The 9816-nt window shown below is 47.7% G+C and overlaps 3 long non-coding RNA genes across 4 annotated transcripts; all 3 read right to left on the bottom strand.

The window, feature by feature from the left end:
* Positions 1 to 1877: 1877 nt before the first annotated feature.
* Positions 1878 to 2453, bottom strand: LOC121840724. Its single transcript, XR_006079859.1, has 3 exons — positions 2411 to 2453; positions 1954 to 1988; positions 1878 to 1902 (listed from the first exon to the last, which is right to left on the bottom strand). It is a non-coding gene; the product is annotated as an uncharacterized LOC121840724 (long non-coding RNA).
* Positions 2454 to 2769: 316 nt separating this feature from the next.
* LOC121840723 lies at positions 2770 to 3414 on the bottom strand. Of its 2 annotated transcripts, XR_006079858.1 has the most exons (4): positions 3365 to 3414; positions 3087 to 3226; positions 2864 to 2879; positions 2792 to 2821 (listed from the first exon to the last, which is right to left on the bottom strand). It is a non-coding gene; the product is annotated as an uncharacterized LOC121840723 (long non-coding RNA). The 2 variants fall into 2 exon arrangements; XR_006079856.1 differs by having other exon boundaries at positions 2770 to 2879.
* A 124-nt stretch (positions 3415 to 3538) lies between these two features.
* Positions 3539 to 3780, bottom strand: LOC121840719. The gene is made up of 3 exons (XR_006079852.1): positions 3750 to 3780; positions 3631 to 3665; positions 3539 to 3574 (listed from the first exon to the last, which is right to left on the bottom strand). It is a non-coding gene; the product is annotated as an uncharacterized LOC121840719 (long non-coding RNA).
* Between the last annotated feature and the right edge of the window lie 6036 nt (positions 3781 to 9816).

Genomic DNA, 9816 nt, shown 5'->3' with positions numbered 1-9816 from the left:
GCGAGATCCAGGAGCAGACTGAGGGCTGTGAGATCCAGGAGCAGACTGAGGGCTGTGAGATCCAAGACGAGACTGAGGGCTGTGAGATCCAAGACGAGACTGAGGGCTGTGAGATCCAGGAGCAGACTGAGGGCTGTGAGATCCAGGAGCAGACTGAGATCTGTGAGATCCAGGAGCAGACTGAGGGCTGTGAGATCCAAGAGCAGACTGAGGGCTGTGAGATCCAGGAGCAGACTGAGGGCTGTGAGATCCAGGAGCAGACTGAGGGCTGTGAGATCCAGGAGCAGACTGAGAGCTGTGAGATTCAGGAGCAGACTGAGGGCTGTGAGATCCAGGAGCAGACTGAGAGCTGTGAGATTCAGGAGCAGACTGAGGGCTGTGAGATGTGAGATGGGCCGTGCCCCATAAACAAAGAGCTGACAGCTCACCCATCACACAGACAGGCCTGCCTTCTGCTGCCCAGATAAAGCAGGGCGCACGCTCCTATATCAACACCATCCATCATCCATCATCCAACCGCAGTCCCAGCTAACCACCTCCCTATCCGCTCCTACCCCTTCCCATCTATACACCTGCCATCCCATCAGACCCTAGTCTCTCCCAACACCCGCCATCCCATCAGACCCTAGTCTCTCCCTCCACCTGCCATCCCATCAGACCCTAGTCTCTCCCTACACCTGCCATCCCATCAGACCCTAGTCTCTCCCTACACCTACCATCCCATCAGACCCTAGTCTCTCCCTACACCTACCATCCCATCAGACCCTAGTCTCTCCCTACACCTACCATCCCATCAGACCCTAGTCTCTCCCTACACCTACCATCCCATCAGACCCTTGTCTCTCCCTACACCTACCATCCCATCAGACCCTAGTCTCTCCCTACACCTGCCATCCCATCAGACCCTAGTCTCTCCCTACCTGCCCACCTGCCATCCCATCAGACCCTAGTCTCTCCCTACACCTGCCATCCCATCAGACCCTAGTCTCTCCCTACCACCTGCCATCCCATCAGACCCTAGTCTCTCCCTACACCTGCCATCCCATCAGACCCTAGTCTCTACACCCCATCCCATCACCTGCCCATCTATACACCTGTCATCCCATCAGACCCTAGTCTCTCCCTTCACCTGCCCATCTATACACCTGCCATCCCATCAGACCCTAGTCTCTCCCTTCACCTGCCATCCCATCTATACACCTGCCATCCCATCAGACCCTAGTCTCTCCCTACACCTACCATCCCATCAGACCCTAGTCTCTCCCTACACCTGCCATCCCATCTATACACCTGTCATCCCATCAGACCCTACTCTCCCTCCCTACCACACCTGCCCATCTATACACCTGCCATCCCATCAGACCCTAGTCTCTCCCTACACCTGCCATCCCATCAGACCCTAGTCTCTCCCCCTCCCATCACCTGCCATCCCATCAGACCCTAGTCTCTCCCTCCCACACCTGTCCATCTATACACCTGCCATCCCATCAGACCCTAGTCTCTGCCATCCCCTACACCTACCATCCCATCAGACCCTAGTCACCTGCCCATCCCATACACCTGCCATCCCATCAGACCCTAGTCTCTCCCTACACCTGCCATCCCATCAGACCCTAGTCTCCCTCCCTACACCTACCATCCCATCAGACCCTACTAGTCTCATCTCCCTACACCTGCCCATCTATACACCTGCCATCCCATCAGACCCTAGTTTCTCCCTACACCTACCATCCCATCAGACCCTAGACCCTGCCATCTCTCTCCCATACACCTGCCCATCTATACACCTGCCATCCCATCAGACCCTAGTTTCTCCCATACTAGTCTCTCCCTCACCATCCCATCAGACCCTAGTCTCTCCCTGCACCTACCATCCCATCAGACCCTAGTCTCTCCCTACACCTACCATCCCATCAGACCCTACTCTCTCCCTACACCTGCCCATCTATACACCTGCCATCCCATCAGACCCTAGTCTCTCCCTACACCTGCCATCCCATCAGACCCTAGTCTCACCCCATCCCATCACCTGCCATCCCATCAGACCCTCAGTCTCTCCCTACACCTGCCATCCCATCAGACCCTAGTCTCTCCCTACACCTGCCATCCCATCAGACCCTACTCTCTCCCTACACCTGCCCATCTATACACCTGCCATCCCATCAGACCCTAGTCTCGCCCTACACCTGCCATCCCCCATCCCATCAGACCCTAGTCTCTCCCTTCACCTGCCATCCCATCAGACCCTAGTCTCTCCCTACACCTGCCATCCCATCAGACCCTAGTCTCTCCCTTCACCTGCCATCTGCCATCCCATCAGACCCTAGTCTCTCCCTACACCTGCCATCCCATCAGACCCTAGTCTCTCCCTACACCTGCCATCCCATCAGACCCTAGTCTCTCCCTGCACCTACCATCCCATCAGACCCTAGTCTCTCCCTTCACCTGCCATCCCATCAGACCCTAGTGCCATCCCATCAGACCCTAGTCACCTGCACATCCCATCCCATCAGACCCTAGTCTCTCCCTACACCTGCCCATCTATACACCTGCCATCCCATCAGACCCTAGTCTCTCCCTTCACCTGCCATCCCATCAGACCCTAGTCTCTCCCTCCACCTGCCATCCCATCAGACCCTAGTCTCTCCCTACACCTACCATCCCATCAGACCCTAGTCTCTGCCCCTACACCTGCCATCCCATCAGACCTAGTCTCTCCATCAGACCCTAGTCTCTCCCTACACATCCCTCAGACCATCCCATCAGACCCTAGTCTCTCCCTTCACCTGCCATCCCATCAGACCCTAGTCTCTCCCTACACCTGCCCCATCCCATCCCATCAGACCCTAGTCTCTCCCTACACCTGCCCATCTATACACCTGCCATCCCATCAGACCCTAGTCTCTCCCTTCACCTGCCATCCCATCAGATCCCATCCCTAGTCTCTCCCTACACCTACCATCCCATCAGACCCTAGTCTCTCCCTCACACCTACCATCCCATCAGACCCTAGTCTCTCCCTACACCTGCCATCCCATCAGACCCTTCAGCCATCCCATCTCAGACCCTAGTCTCTCCCCTCACACCTGCCATCCCATCAGACCCTAGTCTCTCCCTTCACCTGCCATCCCATCAGACCCTAGTCTCTCCCTACACCTGCCATCCCATCAGACCCTAGTCTCTCCCTACACCTACCATCCCATCAGACCCTAGTCTCTCCCTACACCTGCCATCCCATCAGCCATCCCATCAGACCCTAGTCTCTCCCTACACCTGCCATCCCATCCCATCAGACCCTAGTCTCTCCCTACACCTGCCCATCTATACACCTGCCATCCCATCAGACCCTAGTCTCTCCCTTCACCTGCCATCCCATCAGACCCTAGTCTCTCCCTCCACCTGCCATCCCATCAGACCCTAGTCTCTCCCTACACCTGCCATCCCATCAGACCCTAGTCTCTCCCTACACCTGCCATCCCATCAGACCCTAGTCTCTCCCTACACCTACCATCCCATCAGACCCTAGTCTCTCCCTTCACCTGCCATCCCATCAGACCCTAGTCTCTCCCTACACCTGCCATCCCATCCCATCAGACCCTAGTCTCTCCCTACACCTGCCCATCTATACACCTGCCATCCCATCAGACCCTAGTCTCTCCCTTCACCTGCCATCCCATCAGACCCTAGTCTCCCTCCACCCCTCCCACACCTACCATCCCATCATCAGACCCTAGTCCCTCTCCCTACACCTACCATCCCATCAGACCCTAGTCTCTCCCTCAGACACCTACCATCCCATCAGACCCTAGACCCTAGTCTCTCCCTACACCTGCCATCCCATCAGACCCTACTCTCTCCCTACACCTGCCCATCTATACACCTCCCATCCCATCAGACCCTAGTCTCTCCCTACACCTGCCCATCTATACACCTGCCATCCCATCAGACCCTAGTCTCTCCCTACACCTGCCCATCTATACACCTGCCATCCCATCAATCAATCAAATATATTTATAAATCCCTTCTTACATCAGCTGATGTCCAGAAACCCAGCCTAAAACCCCAAACAGCAAGCAATGCAGGTGTAGATGCATGGTGGCTAGGAAAAACTCCCTAGAAAGGCCAAAACCTAGGAAGAAACCTAGAGAGGAACCAGGCTATGAGGGGAGGCCAGTACTCCTCTGGCTGTAGCGGGTGGAGATTATAACAGAACATGGCCAAGATGTTCAAATGTTCCCCTTCCCATCCCATCAGACCCTACTCTCTCCCTACACCTGTACACCTGTCTTCCCATGAGCCCTTACAGGTACACTAGTAGTCGTCAGCCCTAGTTGTGGAGTGTTATTTTAAATCATTCCAGGCGTTTACCATTTTCTGTGTCTTACCACTGGCATTTGGAGATGCAACTAAGATACTGTACGGTATAGTTTTTAATGATAGTTGCTATCTACAGTACATTTAGATTGTTAAAGCAGTTGTCGGAGAGGTTTACCTCTTAAAGAACTGTGCCAAATGATTTCTGGAACTTGGATTGCCCCATTTTAAACAGTGATTCAGGGAAATGTAGCTCCTCAAATGGCCCTTCAAGGCCACCATTATTCCCTCATCACTTGTGTTTTTGTTTCCATATCTCTCACCTTCCTCACTCCTTTTTGTTGCTCATGGGGAATAATATTATGCAAATGAAGACTGGCACCCTGAAATAAAATCTTTGTTGAAACACACCCATCCTCACTGCCCCCTAAATATGTGCACATACACACATTCACTCTCATTGACCCAGTTTGTTTGTCATGTCTGTCTCTCACACACACTCTCACAATGGTCTCAACCTCATCACACCTCTCCCGCTAAGTCTGCTCCACTTGAGTCAGACTGGACAGCAATGGAGACAGGAAGACACAGAAGAAGTGATGAAAGCTCCAGAATAATCATCAGCCATTATGGCCAATGGTATTGTGCCTTATCTGGCTTTTGGGAGGAGGAAAAGGGAGAAAGGAAAATTCACAAATCTGTGTGGAAAGAGACACACACACTTTCATGCACTTTATTCAAGCTGTCGCTTCCACTCCATCCTTGCCACACGTGCATGTGTGTACACACACCTTTCTATTGTTGCTCTCTCTCGCTTTCTCTCTGGAATGGAGCATCCCCGTGTTCTGTTAGGCAGAGGTTATGGAGGTTTCAGTGGGCCTCCAATCACAGCTCTGACAGTAGAGGAAAAGTGTGTTGCGGTGTTGAGTGAGGCTTGACATGCGTATTTGTGCTTTCCTGCACTGATTCAGTATGCTCCAGGGAGCTCTCATTCACTGCTGGATACCATGGAGCAATACTGAACTGTGGAGTGTGGATATACTCTATCTACATAGTGAGGCAGGGGAAGGAGGGATGATCAGTGAGAGGTGTGGCAGGGTGATGCAAATGAAACGGTGTAAGCTGTAATATTCTTTCTAATGGAGCAGAGCTCCACCACTCCAACGACATTGAGAGAGGGATGGAGGAGATACAGAGCAGAGCAGAGGGCAACCAGGGGGCTGAAATAGAGGATGAATTAAAGAGAATAAAAGGAGAGAAATGGGAAAAGGATATCACTGTAGCGGGTAATGAGTAGAGCAGTGACATCAAAGCGTCTCTCAGTGAGGGGACCACAGGGTATAGATTCTCACACTGCTACAAATCAGAGTGAAGAGACCAGAAGAGCACTATGTAATGACTGTCCCTCTCCTTCCTTCCTGTGGTAGTTTGGGAAGTGATGGGAGTGGGATACTCTAACTGTGGGAACCCCCTGGTGACCTCACCATGACCTCTGTTCACCCCTGAGTGTGGCCTAATGGACGCAGACAGCCCAGACATAACACTGTGTCTCTGTGTGTCCACTGCAGGTCCATGCAGACACAGGTTTTACACAGGGGTTTGAGGCTCCCTGGGTTATTACGTAGTTTACATGCTGCTGGTCTGAATTCAGTGACATATCTTCCTTTACATGTGCTTATGTGTGCTTATACCTTTGGAATTACACTGTAACAACATTGTAACATTTCACTGTACTCATGTACAGGACATATCGATTGGTTTATAATTGCGTAGTTAGTACATGTTTTGGTATAATACCTTGTTCTAGCTCCAGTGATCAATGAATATGAACCTCCTCTCATGGGTACAGTATGGCAAATGGCTTCAGTCATGAAACCACAGTAAGCTAATAACCAGGCTGTTAGTGTTGGTGATTTCTCCCAGCAAGTTGTGGTGCTAATGAGTTTTAGTCATGCGTGGCCTTAGAAGGGATGTGCTGTTTTACAAACTTCTGCACCAGCTGTAGTCATCACTGACCCCATCAGCTAGCGACACGTCCCTCTCTAATACTCTGACTGAGATCAAACAGTCATGCAGAGATGGGCCCAGTATGTGTCATTAAGCTGACATGACAGGATGTGACTTCCTCTCTTCCTCTCTGGATTAGGAAGAACAACTGTGTATTTGTAGTGACTGGGTGTATTGATACACCATCCAAGGTGTAATTAATAACTTCACCAGGCTCAAAAGGATACTCAATGTCTGCTTTTACATTTTTTGACCCATCTACCAATAATTCCCCTTCTTTGTGTGGCATTGGCATCTGGTCTTTGTGGTTGAGTCTGTGTTTGAAATGCACTGCTCGACTGAAGGAACTTACAGATGATTGTATGTGTGGGGTACAGAGATGAAGTAGTCGTTCAAAAAATAAGGTAAAACACTATTATTGCACACAGAATGGGTTTGAATACTTATTGACTCAAGACATTGTACCTTTTCATTTCACAAAATGTCTTAAAAAAAACATAATTGACATTATGGGTTATTGTGTCTCAATGTGTCTCAATGTAATCAAGGAACGAAATTATTGTTATTTTGAAATAGAAATATACCCTCTTACAAGGCACTCCTCAAAACATGTTAAGGAGCCAGAAAGAACTATACCATGCACCCACTCGGTGTTTGGCGCTCCAAAGATATGGTACGACAGCACTGAATTCTGTGGGGTGGAGTTACAGTACCATTCGAAATACAGCAATTCTTTCCCCGACCACAACATTTTCCCCCCAATGCCCTAGAATTTACACTACGCTGTAGGAAAACGTTTCAGAATATTTTACTGTTAGAATACTGTTTACTGTCAGAATATTTGACATAATACCCCAAGTGACCGTATCATTTACAGTTTTCCATTACAGCGTGGTATACATATTGACAACGGTGGGCAAGTATGGAAATGTCATGCTTGAGTAAAGTAAACATACCTTAATAGAAAATGAATCAAGTAAAAGTGAGCCACCCAGTAAAATACTACTTGAGTAAAACTGCATGTATTTGGTTTTCACATTCCTTATATTAAGCAAACCAGATTTTCTTGTTTTTTATCATGTATTTACGGATAGCCAGGGGCACACTCCAACACTTAGACACTCATTTGCAAACAAAACATTTGTGTCTGCCAGATCAGAGGCAGTAGGGATGATCAAGGATGTTCTCTTGAAAAGTGTGTGAATTGGACTATTTTCCTGTCCTGTTAAGCACAAAAAGTACTTTTGGGTGTCAGGGAAAATGTATGGAGTAAAAAGTATTCTCTTCACTTTAAGAATGTAATGGAGTAAAAGCAAAAGTTGGCAAAAACATATATAGTAAAGTAAACTAAAGATACCTCCAGTAGTACTTTAAAGTATTTATAATTAAGTACTTTATACCACTGCATATTGACATTGTCTAGAATATTGAGTAATGGAGAAAAGAAACATCCTAATATTTAGCTTTTTGCTGTCTGATAAATCAAAAGCACTTCTCACCATATCAACCCTTTATGATTTTAATCCTTGGCCGATCAGGAATAAGTATCCCTCACATGAACTACTAGTGATCAGTGTTGGGGGGGTTGGGGGGGTGTAAAAGTCTCTGAGTTCGGGTTGCATGTTAAACAAACAGAGGGCCTTTTGAATGGCGAGCACCAGAGGTTTGAGTAAGTTAAGTAAATTAGTGTAAGTTTGCAGAAGTAACCTAATTTTGAGGGAAAACAAATGCCGGAATTTTAATTGGGCACAATAGTCTGTGGTGGGACTGAGGGAAATGAGACAAGACCGATGGAAAGACTAATGGCGTGTGTAGGCTGCTGCCAAGCTATTATCACTCATCTACTTCTAGGAAGGCGGAAGAGAGGACTAGATAAAGGAGGGAAGAATAGAGAGACAGGGAAGTTGAGGAGGAGGGTACAGGAGAGAGCATAGGAGGATGGAGTGAATTGGAGGGATATAGGTTAAGAGAGAGGGGTACATGATCTTTTTCATTTGTTTGCTTGGAAATAACTGCCATTCTAAATATCCTTTGAATTTTAACACAACTGGATTCTCAAAATCAGACAAGTAAAGGAAAAAGAGAGTAATGAACCAAATCATTATCATTTATTTGCACAGTTGATTTGACAAACTTTCATTTATACGACCAAGTACATTCTCATACTTTGTAGAGCATGGACTACAATGTGATGCTGTGTGAGAGCATGTGTGTGTATGTGTTTGTGTCTTTGTGTGTGCATGTGCTTGTGTTTATACAGTGTCTTCAGAAAGAATAAAACCCCTTGACTTTTTCCACATTTTGTTGTGTTGCAGCCTGAATTTAAAATGGATTCAAATTATATTTTTTGTCACTGGCCTACACATAACCCACGATGTCAAAGTGGGATTAAAAAGTGTGGACACACCTACTCATTCAAGGCTTTTTCTTTATTTTTACTACATTTAGAAGACATCAAAACTATGAAATAACACATATGGAATCATGTAGTATCCAAAAAAGTGTTAAACAAATCAAAATATGTTTGACATTTTTCAAAGTAGCCACCTTTAACTTTGATGATAGCTTTGCACACTCTTGGCATTCTCTCAACCAGCTTCACCTGGAATGCTTTTCCAACAGTCTTGAAGGAGTTCCCACATATGCTGAGCACTTGTTGGCTGCTTTTCCTCCACTCTGCAGTTCAACTCATCCCAAACCATCTCAATTGGGTTGAAGTTGGTTGATTGTGGAAGCCAGGTCATATGATGCAGCACTCCATCACTCTCCTTCTTGGTCAAATAGCCCGTACACAGCCTGGAGGTGTGTTGGGTAATTTATTTATTTATTTGTTTTATTTTATTGAACCTTTATTTAACTAGGCAAGTCAGTTGAGGAACACATTGTTATTGAAAATGATGGCCTATGGGACTCCCAATCAAGACCGGTTGTGATACAGCCTGGATTCGAACCAGAGTGTCTGTAGTGACACCTCTAGCCCTTAGATGCAGTGCCTTAGACTGCTGTGCCACTCGGGAGCACGACAGGTCATTGTCCTGTTGAAAAACCAATGACAGTTGGGGTATCACTGCTGGGATGGGGTATCACTGCAGAATGCTGTGGTAGCCATGCTGGTTAAGTGTGCCTTGAATTCTAAATAAATCACTGATAGTGTCACCAGCAAGCACCCCCACAACATCACACCTCCTCCTCCATGCTTCACGTTGGGAACCACACATGCGGACATCATCCGTTCACCTACTCTGTGTCTCACAAAGACACGGCGGTTGGAACCAAAAATCTCAAATTTGGACTCATCAGACCAAAGGAGATTTCCACCGGTCTGTCCATTGCTTGTGTTTCTTGGCCCAAGCAAGTCTCTTCTTATTATTGGTGTCCTTTAGTAGTGGTTTCTTTGCAGCAATTCGACCATGAAAGCCTGATTCATGTAGTCTCCTCTGAACACTGGATGTTGAGATGTGTCTGTTACATGAGCTCTGTGAAGCATTTATTTGG

This window comes from Oncorhynchus tshawytscha, linkage group LG02 (assembly GCF_018296145.1).
Source record: "Oncorhynchus tshawytscha isolate Ot180627B linkage group LG02, Otsh_v2.0, whole genome shotgun sequence".
Classification (NCBI taxonomy): domain Eukaryota; kingdom Metazoa; phylum Chordata; class Actinopteri; order Salmoniformes; family Salmonidae; genus Oncorhynchus; species Oncorhynchus tshawytscha.
Note: the sequence above shows the minus strand (reverse complement) of the source record. Positions and strands in the feature narration are given on the sequence as shown.